We start from the raw sequence: 21,232 nt of genomic DNA on the forward strand, positions 1-21,232 counted from the left end.
AATGGGTTAAGGTTTGACTAGTAACCTGATCCATGTGTTGGTGAAAATTAATTGACTCTCTCGGAAGAGCATGACTCAAAAGTTCAAGCCAGCTTTGTTACAGACCTCGATGCACGTAATGGATAATAAAGCATTCCAAAAGATGGTTTTCTCTGCCTCTCTTAAAAAAAAAAAGCTGACAATTTATAAGAATCATTCGAATGGTAATTATTACTTCGAAGTTTGTGAAGCACTTTGCACAGGTTGTGCGTGTTTGAGCATTTCAACAACCCTGGGGAGGAGCAGCTATTGTTAGCCCTGTTTTAGGGATAAAAAAAACTTCAGAGAAGTTCTGTGCGTTTCCCAGCTTTCCAAAGCTAGATGGGGAGGAGGAGAGGGAAAGAAAAATAACAAAAACAAAAACAAAAGTAGCCCCTCAGGTAAACAGGGAAATTCGTCTTTGTCTTCACAAGAAGAGATCTCTAGCTGGGAGGGGCCTTAGAGTGCAACCCCTTCACTTTACAAAGAGGAAAGCAAAGCCCAGAGAGGGCAGGGTCTCCTGGGGCACACAGCTAACAAGCAGCAAAGAGAGGATTTGGACCCAGGTCCCCTGATCCCAGGAATTAGAACTGGGAAGGACTCGGGAGGTCACCAACTCCACTCCCCTCATGTTATAATTGAGGAAACAACTACAAGGAAATGAAATGATTTAGTCAAGAGTCAGGATTCAAAGCCCAGCCTCCCAGCTCTCTCTTCCCACACCCACTCTGTACCACACTGACAAATTGGCCTCCTGTTGGGATCATTACATCCCTACTAATTTCATTGATTTTGTCCCTGTTTTTTATTACCCGTTTTTAATTCTTAGCAAAGCAACTGTCATTCTTAATATAGCATCTGATAAGTATGCTATCACATGTGTACATAAAGAGAGGCAGCAGATAGCAAGCTGGGCTCGGAGTCTGGATAATTAGGTTTCAAGTCCTTGCCTCCGCATCCTGGGCAAATCATTTAACCTCTTAGTGGCCAGAACAAATTTTAGGGCCATAAGTCAGTCAAAGAAAAGGGATCTGTCTCAGCAGATGGAGGTACTTTCCATACCAGGAGTTAACTCATCCTGATGAAATCATAGTTTCAGCAATGAAACATCTCTACACTACCATAAAGTCAAGGCTACACAAATCACCTTCACTTCTGACTGTGCCTTCCTCACCCCAACGAAGCCTTGTCCAACTAACATTCCCTCGACATTATATGAGAACCTAGCTCAACGAGGGTCATGAATCTGGGACTGCAAAGGACCTTCAAGTTATCTAGTCCAATTCCCTCATTTTACAGATAAGGAAACTGAGGTCCAGTGAGGTCAAGGAACTTGACCAAGGTTATACAGTATTTAAGTGGGATTTGAACCCTGGTCCTCTGACTCCAAATATAGAATGCTTTCCATTGTTTGATGCTTCTCTGAACATAAATTTTTATCTTAGAGGAGATTGCTTATTCTAGAATTATTTAAAATTAAAATAAAATAAATTGAATTAAATTAAAATATAATTCATATGTTTTCACAGAATCACAGCATACACTAGATTGAAAGAACCTCAATTGGTCTTCAATATTTATTTATTAAGCATGTGCCAGGAGCAGCTAGGCAGCGCCGTGAATAGAACACCAGGCCTGGAGTCAGGAAGACCTGAGTTCAAATCCAGCCTCAGATACTTACTAGCTGTGTGACCCTGGACAAATCACTTCATTCTATTTGCCTCAGTTTCTTCATCTGCAAAATTAGCTGGAGAAGGAAATGACAAACCTCTCCAGTATCTTTGCCAAGAAAACCCTAAATTGGGACATGAAGAGTCAGATATGAACGAACAACAAAACCACGAGATGACAAAGTGTTCTAATTGGTTGCCCAGCCAGAAGAACCAATGACCCAGGACATGCTGAGCTGGAACTGAGTTCTAATATAAAAGGGATGCCCTACCAATCTGCCAGTCTCGTTTACTTCCTATTAACAACTAATACAAAAATTCTTATGAGCTGTGGGGTAGAAGGAAGGCTACTAACCCATCTCTTACCTGACCATTGTGTGTCTGTGAGATGTGGCACCTCTGTTTCCTTCATGTTCATTCTTTCCTGATCTTAGGCGAATGAACAGTCTAAGAGTGGCATGCCCAGGCACTCTTGTGAGTTATTCAGCAGGGACACCAGAGGTCCCATCAGAAACCAGAAATGGCAATGGAATTTGCAGAGTGGTAGGGGACAAAAACATGTTGACAGAGTCATTTTTGACAGCTTCAGGGATCATTTCACCTCATGATGGAGAACAGTGCCAATCACGTACCTTAGAAAGGCACAGCTCCTCAGAGCTACCCTTAAAAGGGAGCTTTAGGGTGAAAAAGTAAATCTTGGCCACCTGTATATTCTACACATGTGCCTTACTACCATTGTTTTTTAAGGCTGAGTCTCCACTCCTGGGGACCTCGTATTTATAAGGGTAGAATGTGCTCCCAAGTGGAAGGGATCGTTCTTGTAACTACTGTTCTTGTTATGTCTTCTCGGTAAATTCCTTTTGTGAAACCTAACAGAGTTCAGCTGGTAGATTGATGATGGGAAGCATCCCAGTGGGGGCTCGGTAGTTATGGCACTAGACTCACCATCTACCCCTCAGGGCTACCCCAAAAAGCTTGAGGAGAGCAGTAACCAGCCACCCTCAGGGGACCCAGCTTAGGCCAGTTAGAGGAGTAGAGCAGAGAGGATGTTGTACTTCTCCTTACCTATTTTTGGGACCTCTCCAGGATAAATCTCCAGGTTTTTTTTTTTTGTTAGGCAATGGGGTTAAGTGACCTGCCCAGGGTCACACAGCTAGTAAGTGTTACAATTTTTCAATTGTATTTACTAAAACAATATAGACCCATGGAAAATGCTAAATAGAATCATCAGGGATCTCTGGGTAGCAGCAAGTGGCTTCCTGATTCAGGCACATCTCTCAATTAAACAGGAGGGAGAGAGTTGACAAGTGCCCATCCTACCTCTCATGGCCAACAGAAATATATGAAAAAGCCGCAGAAAGAAAGCCAGACCATGTGGGTTCAGGACATGCTCTGATCATGGGTTCAAAAACCTTTTGAGAAAAATGTAATTTGTAAATATTCCTTTATTCCCCTGTGGTAGATGAAGAGCTATGACAAAAAAAAATCAAGCTTGAAGAACCATAGGATGCTGGACAAAATTCTTCTTAGGCGGGGGAAGCAGAAAGAACCGAGAGAACCAGGAAAATACAGTTATGAGTTGGTGGAGGGGGCAGGGACGGGGCCAGCCAGGGAACGTTCAGGCCCAGATCAGGGCCTGTTACTCACAGGTTTATTTATAGTCTGAAAACAGACATTATTCATGAATTGAGAGGAAAACAGCAAAAGGGTTAAGTAAATGAGAAAGGAAAGTCCACAGGCCTGGATTCTAGCTAGAACCATCGCAGTATTTCCCTCCCAGTGTCCCACTATTTATATGGGTTATTACACACACACACACACACACACACACACACACACACACACACACGCACGAATGAGAGGGAGGGCAAGGAAGAGGGGAGGATCGTCTGAGCTCCCTGGAATCTTCCCAAAGATGAGAAGTGCCACCTGGTGAGTGAGCACCTGCCTCTCCTCATTTTAACAAACACTTAACATTTATGAAGTGGTCAGATTTGGAGATTTTTCAATGCCAAGCAGAGATATTCTGTTGGGCTCCACATACAGAGAGCCTGACTTCAGGAGAAAGAAGAAAAAGACAGAAACAGAGGCTAAAACCATCTCACAGAAGGCTTTCTTAGCATTCAGGTTCTCTTGGCCCTTCTGGTGTTCACCCCAAGCTTAAACCCTCTCTTAATTCCGACATCTCCCCACCCAGCACTACATTACCCACGGAGGGCCTAAAACTGGGAGAAGGGCTCCCTGGGACTTTCTAGGGACCATTTCTGGCTCTTCCGGACTTTCCTCTTTTTCAAGACTTTCTCATCTTTCTCTAGCTCTCTAACCATTCTCTCCTGTGATTCTAAATCCTTTGGGTAATCTTATGAGCGTCAAAGCCGTCACTAGGGATTTCTGCACCTGGCACAAGGAACATGAAGTATGGCCTCAGTTGAAGTGGGGGAGGGACACAGAGAGCCCTGAACACCTATATAAAGCTGCCCCTGGCCGGGTTGCTCCAGGGTGGGCCTGGGGAACCCACTAACTGAGTACCTAATGAAGGAAGGGTAGTCTAATGGTTAGAGTTTAGAGATAGAAAGATCTCTTCCTCTGAATCCAAATCCAGCTTTATTTGAACTGATTTCCTGGCATATGTACCTTGTAAAGCTCAATACTGTTGCCTTTTAACATGTTAGGATCCAGATTGGCAGTCAGGAGCTAAAACCAGGACCCCAATATAGTTATTAACATAACTTTGCAAATCTTAGTAAACTAGAGATTTATAAATCTTAAATTTTTTTCATTACTCCTTTTACAATGCCTAGCACATAGTAAGTGCTTTACAAACGCTAATTGACTAAATAATTGAATTTATTAACTTAAAAAATGTGGCCAATAAAAACGAGAAGGCTGCAAATCTACTCTTCACCACCAGAGGGCAGAGGAAGGCGATGTTGGCATTACAAGCCGCCTGAAGAGTCAGGCATTGCAGGTTTTTACCATTTTAAGGATAAATAAATACTGGGTTAAATTAAGTGTCTTGCATTCCCAGCATAAGCCGGGCCTGCTTAGCACTCGTGGATTTTAAACTATGGTAAACGATGGACTGAGGGATGGAAAGGAGGCAGGAGTGGGCTAGCTCTGGGGAAGGGTGGCCAGCGCATGCATCCAACAGCCTTGAGGGGTCAGCGACCTGGTGAGATCCGGAGGAAGCAAAGACTTAACAAAAATTGTCTGGTATCACAGGGTGGCAGAATTTTTGTCAAAAGAGACTCAATCTGGCCGCCTCGTTGACCGTCGGTCATCTTCGTTTTAGGCCAGTGACCGCCCAGCCCTTGCTCCCAGACCTGGAAGGAGAAGGAACTCCCCACCTCCGGAGGCAGCTCTTCTCGATTGGGCAGCTGGACGTGGGAGGAAGCTCGTCCTGCCACCCTCTTTTCAGATTCTCCCCATTGCTCCCAGGGCTGTTGTGGGGCCACACTAAGCAGACGGAGCCTGCATCAGACGCTGGAACACAGCTCTCGTGTCTCATCACACACCTTCAAGACTGTTTGCCATCCCGGTTGTACTCCGTGGGACCCTCTCCAGCTACTGAATGTCCTTAAATCATGACACCCAGAACCCTAACCCTAACCCCCACGTCCCAGGGGAGCTCTGACAAGGGCAGGGGGCTCTCACCTCCCTATTCTGCCTCAAAATCACAAAACTAGTAGTTGTGGAAGGAAGGATTCAAACCCAGTTCTTCCTTACTTCAAGGTCAGTGCTCTAGAAAGCAGGCACCCCCATGATTATTGTTATTTTAAATTATTTGTAGCAGAAATGGGGGAAAAAGCAATCCAAAAGACTCACAAAGTCACCAAGCCTCAGACTGAAGCTCTGACTTTGAAATCTACTATGTGCCTGGCACGAAGTTGGTGCTTAATAAACGCTTATTCGTTAGTTAATTGGTCGGGTGCCTGAAGTTTTCAGATCTCTGCCTCCTTCACTGAATATTCCCTCAAATTGGAGATTACGTTGTGGCAAACACATCTGGTTCTGATTTTCTCCTGAATTAACTCCTGGATCTAATTCATTCTCGTCCTCTCCCCATGCCCAATTAAAGTATTTTCATCCCAGGAATTTAATTTGATGAGAAACCCTCACCTCTTCCCTTTTTCACTTTCCTTGATTGAAGCACATAATTCTAAATTAAACTGCTTGAATTTCAGCCTGGGCAGGTGACATTTTAACGACTGCCTCTTCACCCTCCTTCCTTTGTCAGTCGGGGCTGTTTCCTACATCATGCACCCAGAAGGTATTGGAAAACGGCTTTAACTTGCTCAGGTATATGGCAGGCACTGGGCCAGGAGTTATTTATCACTGAGGCGGAAACTCTGGGAGATGGATGACTCTTTCCCTTGCCAATCAAAGCTGCCAGGGCTTTTCCCTTGGTGGATTATGGATGATCTCACCCAGAACAGTAAATCACTGAAATCTGGTTCCTAGCAAAGCAAATCCAGGCACTAAAGTTTTCCTTATCTGTAGACACTGCTCAGAGGATCCAACAACGTAGGGCATTTGGGGAAACTTAGTCGCAGAGAGGTGAAGAGATTTTCCAATAAGCAACAGGGCTTTCAAACCCAAGTGCTCTGGCATCAGATCCAGAATTCTTTCCACTGGATCACTCTGCCAGTGCTTAGTTTTTTACCTCTCCCAATGGGCTTATTTTGAAATACTACGATGGGGCACAGATGGGGCACACTAGGTGGCACAGTGGATAGAGCACCGGCCCTGGATTCAGGAGGACCTGTGTTCAAATCTGGCCTCAGACACATAACACTTACTAGCGGTGTGACGCTGGGCAAGTCACTTAACCCCATTGCCTAACCAAAAAAAAAAAATGAAATACCGTGATGGAAGTCTCTCTTTTTAAGACTTGCCTGAGGTCACACAGCCAATAAGAGAGTCAGAGCAAATAGTACATATTAGAACTGTCTACCTGGCGACCTTCCGCTTTCCCTCATAGAAATGCAAAATAAAATCATTTTGAGATATCATCTCATACCTATCAGATTGGCTGAAATGATAGAAAAGGAAAGTGAAAAATGATGGAGGGGATGTAGAAAAATTGGAACTTTAATTCATTGTTGGTAGAACTTCGAACTGATCCAACCATTTTGGAGAGCAGTCTGGAATTATGCCTAAAGAGTTATAAAACTGTGTATATCCTTTGACCCAGCAATACCACTATTAAGTGTGTTTTCCAAGGTGATTAAGGAAAAAGGAAAAGAATTTATATGTTCTAAATATTTATAGCAGCTCTCTATGTGGTAGCAAAGAACAGGAAAGTGATGGGATGCCCATCAATTGAGAAATGGCTAAAGAAGTTGTGGTATATGATTGTGATGGAAAACTACTATGTTGTAAGAAATGATGAGCAGATTGGTTTTAGAAAAACATGGAAAGACTTGTACAAAATAATGAAGAATGAAATAAACAGAACCAAGAGAACGCTGTACACAGTAACAGCAATATTGTTCTAAGAACAGCTGTGAATGACTAAGTTATTTTGAGTATTATAAATGCTCAAATCAACTACAAAAGACCTATGAAGGAAGATGCTATCCACCTCCAGAGAAAGAGCTGATAAACAGATGTATAGTATGATTTTACAAACACACACGCGCGCGCGCGCACACACACACACACTCATTTGTGCCTAATGGTAGCCTTCTCTAGGGTGGGAGAAAAAATTAAAAGCGCAAGCAGAGAACAAAAGAAAATTTAAAAGGAAGCACAGTTAAAAGTAGGGTACCTTTGAGAGCAATACATAGTTTTTATTAGTTTTTCAAAAGAATAAACCTTGTGAAATGGAAATTCATGATTTTATATTGAATCTTCTTTTATGTTGTGCTGTGTACATGGAAATGTTCTTTTTTTCTTTTTTTGTACTTAAGTTCAAAATGAATAAAAAATTTTGAAAAAAGATCTTGTCTGAAGCACCATCTTTTGCATGAGTCCTTTCCCAATTCCTCCAGCTTAGCTGCTAGTACTCTGCCTAACAAACTTATGTTGCATTTATTTTGTTCAGACTTAGTTCTGAACATGCTATCTCCCTGACAAATATAAGCTACCTGAGGGCAGGGAATGTTTCGTTTTTGTCTGTATTCCCCGCACCTAGCATACTACCGAGAGTACCTCGTAGCTGGGGATCCTCCATTGTAATGATGAGATAAAAATGTGTAACAAAACATCATTTTAAAGAGCTTAAGCTTCTCAAAGAGAAGAATTGTGAAATACACATTGGGGTGTGTATGTTTTTAATCTGGACTTTTGATTTTTTGATCTTTGATTTTATTTATTTGATTTAGTGTGTTGAACTCCTAGCATAGAAAGTCTCCCCACTGATAGAGACGAAGGAATCCTAATATTGAGTTTTTGACCATCCCAAGCAAAACCTGAACCCAGGTCTTCCTGACTCCAAAGCCAGTTTTCTTTCCACTACACCACATTCTCTTTTGTGGATGTATGTGTATTATATATTCCTTTAAATACTACATGGATTACCTTGAGCAAAGCAGCAAGAGGAAATATAAAAGCACTGGATTTGGAGTCAAAGGACCTGGGTTCGAGTCCTGGTTTTTCTACTTTATGACCTTAAACAAATCATTTACCTTTTCTGAGTCCCAACTTCCTCATCTGTGAAATGGGGATGGGGTAGCCTAGAAGATCCCTGAAGTCTAAATCTATGACCCTCTGTTTCCTTCTCGGGGCCTCAGTTTTCTTATCTGTAAAATGGAAGTTGGAGTATCCTAGGCAATCCCTAGAGTCTTTTATAGTAGCAATAATAACAACAATATTAGGTGTCATTCGTATAGTGCTTACTATATGCCAGACCTGGTGCTAAGCACTTTACAATTATTATCTCATTTGACATTCACAACAACCCTGGGAGGCAGGTGCTGTTGACTTGCCCAGGGTCACACAGCTAGTAAGTGTCTGAGGACAGATTTTAACTCAGGTCTTCCTTACTCAGGGTTCTATCCACTGGGCCACCTAGCTGACATTATTACGTGAACTACTATATCAATAATAGCTAGCATTTATATAAAGCTTTAAGGTTTATAAGGAGTTCTACATACGTTCTCTCAGCTGAAGTCTCCCTGTTCTCAATCTAAGATCCTACGTTCCTTACCAGGGCCTCAGTTTCTTAACCTGTAAAATAATAATAACATCTGCATAGTATTTTAAGGTTTGCAAAGCACTTTACAACCATTATTTCATTTGATGCTTGCAACCACATTAGGAGGTAGGTGCTATTATATTATATTAACATAGTATACTCTAATATGTACAAATATATAACTATATTATAATATACATGAGTAATATAATAGACTAATATGCTAGTATATTCTACTAATTAATATAGCTTATTAAAGCTAACATTAATATACTAATATTTGCATAATACACTAATATGTTATCCTCATTTTATAGATGAGAAAACGGAAGCTGAGGGAGGCTAAGGAATTTGTCTGGGTTACCTGGTCAGTAAAAATGTGAGGTAGGATTTGAACTCAGGTCTTTCTGACTTTGGGTCCAAGCCTCTATCCCAGCTGGCACATTAGATGATTTTTTTATCCCTTTCAGCTCTAATTCCATGATCCCTTTATGGGCTTTGATTTCCTCATCTGCAAATTGAAGCAAGTTGGACTCAATCACCTCCAAGTTCCTGGACCCCATGGCCCTTAATATGTCCTTCATCCTGTTCACATACAGCATCCAGGGGAGGTCCACTCCCTAGCAGCCAGGGACGGTGGGCTCTTCCCCAGGGGGTTGGGGCATGGACAGCGGAGCTGAGCATTTGTTCTCCTTTAATCTTGAAAGCTACCAAGATGAATTAAAGGTCACCATGGGTTTCTAGGGCTCATTTATTCTGGTTTTCTCTTGCCAGTGAATGATAGCATAGGTCACGTCTACGCGGGTCCAGGGCAAGCCATTGCTCTCGTGTTCTCCTAGCCTGGGAGGCCAAATTCAGTACTTCTGGGCTTTGCCATTGATTAGCATCAACATGCACATGGAGGTCCCCATGACAACCCTCTAGCCTAGCCATTTGGAGTCAAAGGACCTGGGTTTGAGTTCTTATTTTTCTACTTTGTGACCTTAAACAAATCATTTACCTTTTCTGGGTCTCAACTTCCTCATCTGTGAAATGGGGATGGGGTAGCCTAGAAGATCCCTGAAGTCTAAATCTATGACCCTGTGTTCCCTTCTCAGGGCCTCAGTTTTCTTATCTGTAAAATGGAAGTTGGAGTATCCTAGGCAATCCCTAGAGTCTTTTATAGTAGCAGCCAAAATGGCTGGTACAAAGTGCAAAGTGTAAAATAAAAAACTTGCCCCCCTACAGGAAAGCTTTTTATTTCCCTGCCTGTAAATCCTGGTGTGGTTAGCCCAGTGAGGAATGGCCTTGCACTTATCCCTGAAATAGACAGCTCTTCATCCTTTGGGCTGGCTCCACAGCTTTGGGGTAAGTGATTATCTTTTTCTAATAATGATAGTCATTCTTCCGGGGGGGGGGGGTCAGTCATGGGCCTCCTCCCCCAAACAGATGCTCAGAGACTAACCAAGGAAGTCACTTCTCAGAAAGTGGAGTTTCTTTCTGGAGAGTAGAATTAATTCTATACCTACACAGTTCCTTTCATTGTTCTGGGTAAAGGTTAACTCAGATGAGCCAGGCACCAAGAAAAGGAAATTTGTTCCATTCCAGGGAAGGCCTATATGACCCTGAATCACCACTGTGACTTTAGTAATAACTGCCTAGGGTGATAATCCCCTTGTAATTTATTGCTTTTAATCGGTAGTAGGATGGGAAATTAAATATAACCCAGCTTGTCAGAATTGTACCTAAACTATGAGTCAATAGGCTCTGAGGAATTCTCCCATGAGTAAAGAGCCTTAGCTTTCTAGTGCAGAGAGCCACTTTGGCCAATTAGAGAGCCTGACTTGTTACTTCCCATTTCTCAGCTGTGTTTGAAGTCAGGCATCTCTGCAGATTCAGAGAACTGAAGACTCTCAGGGTCCAGATGGAATTTAGGGAACATTTAATTAGATCCCCTCATCTCAGATTAGAGAAAATCTAAGTCCAGAGAGCAGAAGCCCAGGGATGCCATGGTCAAAAGAAAAAAATTAAGTGAGACCTGAAGAAATTTGGGGCAGCTAGAGGCCACAGAGTATAGAGTACCTGGCCTGGAGTCAGGAAGACTCCTCTTCCTGAGTTCAAATCTAGCCCTAGACACTTACTAACTGTGTGACCCTGGGCAAGTCACTTAACTGTTTGCCTCAGTTTTCTCATCTGTAAAATGAGCCAGAGAAGAAAAATGGCAAACCACTCCAGTATCTTTGCCAAGGAAACCCCAAATGGGGTCACAAAGAGTCAGACACAACTGAATAACAACAACAAAAATGAGGTTATAACTAAGTAATTGCTAATGAGAACTGGAAAAATAGTCTGGGCTTCCTAGTTTGGGGGAAAGGAGATATCACTGTCCCAAGGCACTCAGATTTTAGTTCTTACTGTCAATTCCTTTCTCATAATCCGATCTCTTTAGATCTCATTCATTTTTTCCACCCATGGCCTTGGCAACTCTGAGCCTTCCTTCTCCCTCTATCAGAGTGAGTCTGACTAGGTCAGGGGCTCTCAATCTCTTCTAGTCCTGAACCCCTTTGGTGGGGTAGGGAAGCTTTTGGACCCCTTCTCTGAATACTGCTTCTCCATAGTTGAAGGAAATGCTAAATGTCAAAGGTTTGAAAAAATAAAATTTTCCCCCATCCAAGTTCATGGACCCCCTGAAATCTAGCCTTGGGAGGGGTCCGTAGACCCCAGGTTAAGAACCCCCGGCCACTACGTGATGGCTGAGATGCCTCCCAACACTGAATTCCCCGAATGGGCCCAGCTGTCACCTCCAAGCTCACTGCCAAGGGCAGCCCAGCAGGAAGCCAGCCCCATCACCATGCAAAAAGATTTCCTCATTTTGATCGAAAAGTTTAATTCTGCAATTGCCGGAGCCAACAGAAAGAATGCTTTTTGAACTGTCCTCCTGCTGGGCAGCCCATCCGCCTGCATTCTGGTCCTGCGGGATCTTCATTTCTTTGATTCTTTTAAATCTTAGAAATGCTACAAGTCGGGTTTAATTTGCAAAAACAATGCGGAGCCGCATGCGGCTTCTGACATGAATACACTATTCGTGCTTTCTTTCACTAACCCAACGAACCACTGATTAAGGGCCTACTACGCACGAGGCGAGGCAATAAGTAAAGATAGGACAGAAATGAAAACTCCTGAGACTTTGCTTTACGTTTGAGAAATCTCCAGCATAGTCAACAGCGAGTGAGTGCAAACAACCCAGAAATGATTATTTACTGAGCGTTTCAGGGAAACGCAGGCCAAAAGTAACGCCACTTGGTGAGAAATGGCCCACCTGCTACGGGAATGGCGGGTAAGATGTCCCGCCTGAAGCCGAGCTCTAACCCAAGCAATGCTGAGGGGCACCAGCCTCCAGCCTTCTCTGGGCATGCTCTGGGCCCGGCTGCTTCACCTCAGCCGTGCAGACAGTAAACGCAAGCCCTAACAAAGATTATTTCACCAGGGCCAAGCAGGCAGACCCCCCCTGAATGCAACCCTTTTCTTCAGGGGCCCTTCGGCACATCTCAGAGAAGGGCTGAGCCTTATCTAGGGTCCTTCTCCCTCCACCCAATTTGCCCCAGTCGCGGGCCCGGTTCCATTTGGGCTTTACAACAGAACCTCATCTGGGTCTTTGGGTCTCCATCCACTGAGCTCAGTGCAAGTGAGGTGTAAAGAGCGCCAATCCCCCCCCGCCCCATCTATTCTCCCTGAATCACCTTGAGCACTCTACAACTGAATCGCCATTAAGAGCAGCCGGACCCGTCTATACCTTCCCCTCATATCCAGCGCCGTCCCCTTAAGAACACTCCTAGCAAAGCGTGTAACTTGGTGAGCTGGCCGCCCCGTCTACATCCTTCCCTCAGACCCAGCTGCTCCCTCCCTTACACACATTTCCTTCTCTCTGGAAAACGGGTAACAGCGGGCTGCCCGCCCCGTCTAGGTAGCCGAAGTCGCGATCGTGCTTTGCCAGGGTCTGCGCTCTCCTGATCCCACACCCACCGCCTCCTGCCCACTCTGCGGGCCCGTTTGCCCACGAGTGTTTTAGAGCTGGGCCAGAGCTAGGTTCCCGCTCGGCCAGTCCCTTCGCCCCGCTCCGTGGCAAGCTGCCTGCCCCGTCTAGGCAGGACCCCAGTCTAGCCTTACCTCCCCCCATGAGAAGCGCATTGACTCCCTCTTGCCCCCTCCACTGAGCGCATCAAACCGTTGTCACAGTTACGGTCACGGTCACAGTCACAGGCGGGCCCCAGTCCAAAGCCTAGTTATGGGCTGCACCCTGTGCCCGCCTCACACGCATTCACTCACACCTCCAAGCCCCGCACGCACGCTGCTTGCAAGCCTCCTGAGTCCCAGACTGCCGCAGCTCCCGACCGAATCCCGCGAGCGTTCGGGAGTGGGGCTCCCCTGCGGGGTAGGGGGGAGGGAAAAGGAAGGCCTCTTCGTCCTGTCCCGATGTGTGAGGTGCGTGGGAAGCTCGTCTGCCAAACTCGTGGGTCGGGGAAAGCTCACCTGGGTGGGGGTGGGGGAGCCAAACTTTGCTTCCCCATCCCCCCGCCGGTGATTGTCAGCCCGCCCTTCCGGGGTCCCCTGCACCTGCCCCACAGCCCAGGGAGGAGACGGCGCCAAGCAAGGCGTGCTGCAGGTCACTTCGAGGGACCAGCCCAGTCAGAGCCCCTGGGGAAGCCTACCTAAGGTTTGCTTAGCGCTTCCTTCTCAAAGTCCTAGGAGGTCTGTGTGACCTTGGGCACTTCACTTCCTTTGCAGTTTTCTCTTCTCTAAAATGAAGCAGTTAGACTAATTGACCTCTGAGGACCTTTCTGGACCCACCCTATTGGATGGATGGACAATGAGTTACATTATCATTATTCGTCTACACGCAGAGAGAGACAGATAGACAGAAAGCCTCTCATCTCAGAGATCTGACCTCAGACACATTAGCTGCGTGGCCCTGGGCAAGTCACTTCACCCTGTTTGCCTCAGTTTCCTCATCTGTAAAATGAGCTGGAGGAGGAAATGGCAAACCACCCCAGTTTCTTTGCCAAGAAAACCTCAGATGGGCTCATGGAGAGCTGGATGTGATTGAAATGGCTGAACAATGAAATATATATACGTATACACAGACACAACCATACACATGTACATATACATATATACACATACAAACACACACACACACACACACACACACACACACACATTCACAAGATCCCCAGATTATAGAGTTGGGATCCCTAGTCCCAGACCTCAACTGCAAAGAGTTAGACTCAAAGAAAGAAGATCTGGGTTTGTTCGTTTCATGACTGACCCAGCTGTGTGACCCCAGCAGATGCTTCACATGTAAAATGAGGATCACGTGACCTGTAGGAGCCACACTGGTTATTATGAGGCCCAAAGGAGAATAGGGGGGCAGTAGAAAAGTCTCCAACCCAACCTTTTCATTTGACCATAACATGAAAATTCAAAGGATCCTTTGGCAAAACGTTTGAGATCACAACCTGAGTCTTTTCTGTGGGACTAGAAGAAACCTCAGAGTCCATTTAACCCAATCTTTTCATCTCACAGGGGAGGAAACTGAGGCCCAGGGAGGATGTGACTTGTGACCAAGGTCAAACAGAAGGTGTATCAGAGGAGGCAGGTTTTGAACTGAGGTCTTTTTCAAGTCCAAAGCTTCTTTCCAATGACTTCCAGAAGTTTTTTGTTTCTCTTTCCTTTCCTTTCTTTTTTCTTTTCTTTCTTTCTTTCTTTCTTTCTTTCTTTTTTTTTTTGAAGTGTGGTGATTAAGAGGGAGTCCATTGAAAGGAAATTTCTGCCAACCACAGAAATAATAATACTTCACCTGAAAACATGTTCCACTTTGGGGATTGTTTCCTATTAAAAATCACCCCCCACTGACCATAAATTTAGAGATCAGAAGGAACTTAGAGGCCATTGAATTGAATACTGTTCCTTCATTTTATACATAAGGAAAACAGCCAATGGAGGTGAGTGACTTGCCCACCTCACACAGTGTGGGAGCTGGGGATTCCAATGTCCCGTCTTCCTCCCTCTAAATGCAGGGCTCTATCCTCTATTCCTTTCACAAAGACCATAGACATGTGATGTCCTCAGAATTCAACTTGAAACTGACCACTGTGCATGTAGCCTGACCAACTGAGTATCATGGAACATGTGCGTGGTGATGGTTCCATTGGAGTAACTGCTTGACCCATGAAGCTCATGTCAACTTTGTCTTCCTTTCCCCTTTAGACATTTTTAGCTGAGGAGCCATGGAGGTGTGTCATGACTTGCCCTACTATTATGGACAACTGGAAGGCTCTGACATTTTGTCCAAAACTATGGCTTCCAATGAAATCCACACACCACTGCAAGTCCCAGCACGGATAACTGCATCAGAGGACAGGTAAGGCAAAAAGAAAGTCTCTTCCCTTTGGGAAGAGTCTAAGGCACTTGCCCATCTCAGCAGAAGTCTGGAGATAATGTCTGTCTAAGACCTGGATTCAAGTCTGGCTCTGCTATTTATATGCAACAGCTTGGCTAAGAAATTAAAACTTTCACTAAAAATGAGAAGAAAATTAATGAATTTAGCAAGGATGCAATTATTCAAGCAAGAGATCCGTGTGGGTCAATTAGCCAATACACAAATTTATTAAGTGCTTCCTATGTACCAGGCATTGTGCTAAGAGCTGGGGGAGGTGGGGCACAAGTAGTAGAAGGTGGGGAGGTACCATCAATAGACAAACCCTGCCTGCAATGAACATGCATTCTCTAGTTGGAGACAACGTGTGTTATTGTACATATATGAAAAATAAATACACATAAAATAAATTCCAAGTAATTTAGGGGGAAAGACATCAATAGGTGTGGTAACAAGGGTGGGGCAGTAAAAAGAACATAAATTTGGCACCTGAGCTCAAATACTGATTCTACTCTGTATTCCCTTTGTGACCCTGGATAATTCACTTCCCCTCTTGGGCCTCAGTTTCCTCCTCTGTAAAATGGGATGGGGCAGGGAAGTTGAATCAGTCCCCTCTAGCTCTAACATTTTGTGGTTCTGTGTTCATCATAGCCAAAGCCATGGCTATATTCTAATTGAGGCTGCAAGTTTAATAACAATAACAGTAATTAAATGTTTTGTCTTCATTCTGCAATCAAGTAAGTAAGCATTCAGAATGAATCTTGTAGCATCCACAGCCATTAGGAACTTTTAGAAAGGTGCTTCTTAAAATAAAAATGAGAAAACAGTATGCATCTGACAAAGGAGAAAAGCGATGACAAAAAATATATATTTTTATGTGTCCAATGAAAAGGCTGAGGAAATCCTGCATGTATCACCTCAAAAATGCTATGAGAACGCAGCATTTCATTGGGTTATTGTGCAAACCCGGCACAGACACCAGAAAATATATCCATCGATGAATTCTAGCCATATATAGCACATTCAGTGCCTCCCTTTATAAATTGACCTGTTAAGCAACTTTTCGTGGGGAAGGGGAAAGAAGAGAGGGCTGTTTTATAGATGTAGGAAACAAGAATAATATTTCACCAGGGTGTTACTCTTGGTAAAGGAATTCTGAGACTCTGTTGTTACTAGTTGTGGTCTCAACTCCCACCATGCTGGACAGTTCACAGTGCAGCTCATCACCGCAGAGGGTCACTCCATCTCATCAGCATTTCTCTTCCATCCTTGGTATCATCCTGACCCAGTTGTGATTTACTCATAAGTTTCAGGGTTGTCAAGCAAAATCCATAAATACGATCCTATAGCTAGAGTTGGAAGGGACCCATGATGACATCTAGTTCAACCTCTAATTTTACAAATGAGGCACCTAAGAGAAGGGACTTGGTCAGAGTCACCATGACTAGCAAATGACAGACCCAGGATTCATGATCTTAAATATAGTAGGAGGGGACCTTAGAGACCATCTACTCCAACCCACACCCATTTTACAGATGAGGAAAATGAGGCACCAGTAAAGAGTTCCTTGCTAGGACTTCCCTATGCCAATGATATCACAATACAATTTGGTTTAAAGAGTGATTTGAATATCTAAAGGGCTCTGTTGTATCTGTATGTGTGTATACACGTGTGTGTGTGTGTGTGTGTGTGTGTGTGTAGGGAGCAAAAGGACTTTTCCTTGTGGGGAAGGCCACATCAATAGGAAACCAGCCTGGAAGCCAGGAACAGCTGGGCTCAAGTCCCAACATATGCTGGCTACGTGATCAAGTAGGTCACTTATCTTGTCCAGGTACCAAGCAACTCTCAGGCTAGAAATTCCAGAGAAGATGGCCAAGCTGCATTGGGGGAGGAGGGTATTTCCTCCTGTGGTACTTCCCCATACTAAAGAAGTGGCAAGTATGAGAGAGAGAGAGAGAGAGAGAGAGAGAGAGAGAGAGAGAGGCAGAGAGACAGAGAAAGACAGAGACACACAGAGAGAGAAACAGAGACAGAGAGGGACATGAAAAGAGACAAAAAGAGAGGAGGAGAGAAGAGAGAGAGAGAAGGGGAAAGAGAGAAAGAGAGAGAGAGTGAGAAGGAGAGAGAGAGATGGATAGATTGATGGATTGATGGATGGATAGATAGATAGATAGGCAGACAGAACATAGATTGGTAGATAAATAAATGTAAATGATAGATACTTTGGTAGATATTAGTAGATATATAGATGACAGAGAGCAGCTAGGTGGTGCTACGGATAGATAGGGGCCTAGAAAGACCTGCTTTCAAATCAAACCTCAGACACTTACCAGCTGTGTAACCTTGAGGAAATCACCCCTGTTTACCTCAGTTTTTCCCCTTCTGTTAAATGGGGATAATAGTAGTACCTACATCGTAGGGTTATTGCAGGGATCAAATCAGATAATAATTGTAGAGCACTTAGCACAGTGCTATAGCAGTGTGCACATAGTAGGTGCTACATAAATGTTAGCTATTATTATTACTATGGAGACAGACACACAGAGAGAAGGATTGATATATGATGGATGGCTGGACAGACAGTGGGATAGAGAAAGGCAGACGGATGGATAAATGGATGAATAGAGAGACAGACAGACGTATATATTGATACTATTGAGTACATTCAGGGAAGTCAGGATGAGAGAACTTTCCCCACCGATGTAGATCTGTAGCTGACATTTTTCAGGTTTAAAGAGTCCCCCAGGGCACCGAGGGGTTCAACAGCGTGTTCAGGGTCACAAAGAGGTGGGATTTGAAGTCAGATCTTCCGGACTGAGCCTGGCTCTCTGTCCACAAGGCCTGCTGTGGAAGTCAGCTATGCTGGCAATATTGCTCATATAGGTAGCGCCCATTTCTGAGAAGCTTCCGAGTCTCCCCAACTTTGTTGAGCGCTGATCACATCCACGCCAGCCCGCGGTGGAGACTTTCTTTAGCGCAGGACAGCAGGTGATATGGGGGCACCCCAGAAATCACCTCCAGCCTCGCTGCGGGTCACTCCTGGGCCTCCGTGTTGGAGATAGGGGTGGGGTGGGGGGCTGGATGACCCCGTAGGCGCCCAAGACCTCTAAGTGCCTGTGGCTTTCTCCACACCCCCAGGACAGAATCGCTCAGCCTTAAGCACTCCTGGGCCCGCTTGTAATTGGGCTCATTGGGCACTAGGTGGCACTGTTGCTCGTCGGGTGGTGAGATATCTGCGCGATCTGGGTCCCTTTTAGAAAAATGTTGCTTTTGTACAATTTGACCAAATTAAGAGAAATAAAACTCCATTTAAGCAATTGGAGAAGAGACTGTTTGCAGCCAGGAAGCAGCGTGGCGTCAAGTCAAGCCCCAGAGGGGGAGGCGGGAAGGTCTTCAGGGCTTCTTCGCAGGGGTCCGCGATGCTGGCAGGGCTGGGGAGGGGGCATCCGTGAGCCTGGCGGGGAATAAGTTCCATCCCTGTTGTCCTTGTTCTCTACCGGAAACCCCGCGTCTCCTTCCATTTAAAAAACAGATTGGCAATTATTTTAATTTAAAAATACGATTCTGAGAAAGTGTACGTGAGCTTCACCAGGCGGCTGGAGGGAGGGGTCCAGGGCAAAAGAGATTAAGAACCCCCGGGGGCTCTGGTCCAGCCCCTTCGTTTCACCCAGGTGGAAACCAAAGGCCAGAGAGGGAGAGCTCCTGGCCTGAAGTCACACAGGGAGCAAAGCAGAAGCTCAGGGGCCGCTTTTCTGTGTGTATATGGACCCCAGCTCGTGGTACAGTGCCTTGCGTGTAGTAGGTGCTTAATCAATGCTCTTTGGGTCAAATCGGAGTAGTAAATAAACAGCAGAGCTGGTTGTCAAATCCAGGTCCTTTGACTGCAATCCTGTCGGGCTCATCAACCTTGTTTCTTTTTCTTCGTGGAATCCCTGACATTGTGGTCCGGTAGAAATTCTGAATGCTGGATTTTATAGTCAGAGGTTTTGTTGTTCAGTCCCGACTGGCTTTTGTGACCCCATTTGGGGTTTTCCTGGCAAAAATACTGGAGTGTTTGCTATTTTCCTTCTCCAGCTCATTTTACAGATGAGGAATCTGAGGCAAACAGGATGAAGTGACCTGCCCAGGGTCACACAGCCAGTAAGTGTCTGAGGCTGGATCAAGGTGAACCTTCCTGACTCCAGGGCTGGTGCTCTGTGCACTGTGAGTAAATATCAGATCCTGCTTTGGTCACTTGAGACCGGCATGACCTTGGGCAAGTCATTTAACCTTAACTTCCCTAATCCTCAGTCTGTAAAATGATGATTAGTTTAGGCAGCCTGTGAGGTGTCCTCCACCCCTCTGTGGGGGTCTCAGAGGCCCTCCAGTTCACTTGACAATGAATCTGATGAAGGAAGTATGAGCAGAGTGAGGGGTCTGCTCCTGGAGCCAGGAGAAGCAGGGTTTCAAGACAGCCTCTGACACCACAGGGCAATTAATTCCCTTGACTTTTCTGACCCTCAGTTTCCTCATCTTGTCAAGTGGAGATAATAACACCTCTCATAGCTACCTCATTGTGATGCTCAAATGAGGTAATGGGTGCAAAGTACTTTAGGAACTTCAAAGCATTATAGAAATGGCAGGATTGTTATTAACATTAATACAATTCTCTAAGCCAAGCTCAGTGGTACATTCTGTCATCATCTCAGCTACCAGGGAGACTGGGCCTGGTGAATCCCTGGAACTTGACAGCTCTGAGCTGCTGTAGGCTGTCCCAGTCAGGTGTCTGCTCTAACTTTGGCATTCACATGGTGTAAGCCCCCTGGACTGGGCATCTACCAGGTTGCCTAAAGAGGGGCAAACCAGCCAGGTCAGAAATGGTGGTGAAGGTCAAAGGCCCTCCGCCAATCAGAGTGAGATCAGCCCTGGGAGTAGCTCCCACACCGAAGCCTGGGTGAGACAGAGAGACTCGGTGTGTGGGGGAAAACAAGGCCTCTAGTCTTTGTTAAAGACCCAAGGTGAAGGGAAAACCCATCTCCTGCGGAGGCAGCAGTGCATTCCATTTGGATAACTCTCATTGTTAGGCATTCTCCCATGCTCTGTCCTCTGGGACCAAACAGAACGTGTCCATAGAAACCCTCCATTCTCATCCCTCCAATACAAGAGATTCCTGCAAATACTTGAAAACATCTGTCGAGGTCCCCCAGTCCAGTCCCCAGCTCTGCCCCATCTTGGCTGGGAGACCTCGGACGTGTCTCTTCAGCTCTCAGTGACCGTAAGTGACTCCCTGACACTCTCGGGGACAACCAGCGGCAGATCTCCAGTGGCAGAGGCTGTTCCCTCACTGGGAGCTGCCTACGCCAACTATAGAAATCATTAAGCTCTGACTCCATGCCAGGCCCTGTGCCAAGCCTTGGGGATACGAAGAAAGGCAGAAGAACTCGGCCTCTGTCTGCAAGGGGCTCGTGTTCTAATGGGTGAACAACCGTGTACATAAGGCACATCGTATAAGGAGAAAACCGCCCATCACAATGCCAGACAAAATGATAACGATGAAGAAGACGATGATGATGATGATGATGATGAAGGGGATGACAGTGACATTTATGGAATGCCTTAAGATTTTCCAAGTGCTTATGATATGCCAGGCGCTGGACTGGATGTTGGGCACACAAGCACAGACATGAGAATGGTCTCTGCCCTTAAGGACTGAAGACCAACACTTAATCCAATGCAGTGATCAGTTTTCCCAGAATCTAGCACAGTGCTGGGCACATGGCAGGTGGATGCTTAATAAATCCTTGCTGTCTGGTCAGTGGTGGCAAAGGAATAAAACCCAGGCTTCTTGCTTCCAAACCTGGTGTTCATTCTACTGTGCCTTCCTGTTTCTCATGTAGCCAGCCCATGGTCACAACAAGAGTTAACTGTCAAGGCCATCATTTGAACTGAGGTCTTCTGACTCCTAGTCAGGGGCATGCTTTTTGCCACCTCATGTTGGTGGCCTTCTCTCAG

Source organism: Vombatus ursinus, unplaced genomic scaffold (assembly GCF_900497805.2).
Source record: "Vombatus ursinus unplaced genomic scaffold, bare-nosed wombat genome assembly UNPS02014799.1, whole genome shotgun sequence".
NCBI classification, from domain to species: Eukaryota; Metazoa; Chordata; class Mammalia; order Diprotodontia; family Vombatidae; genus Vombatus; species Vombatus ursinus.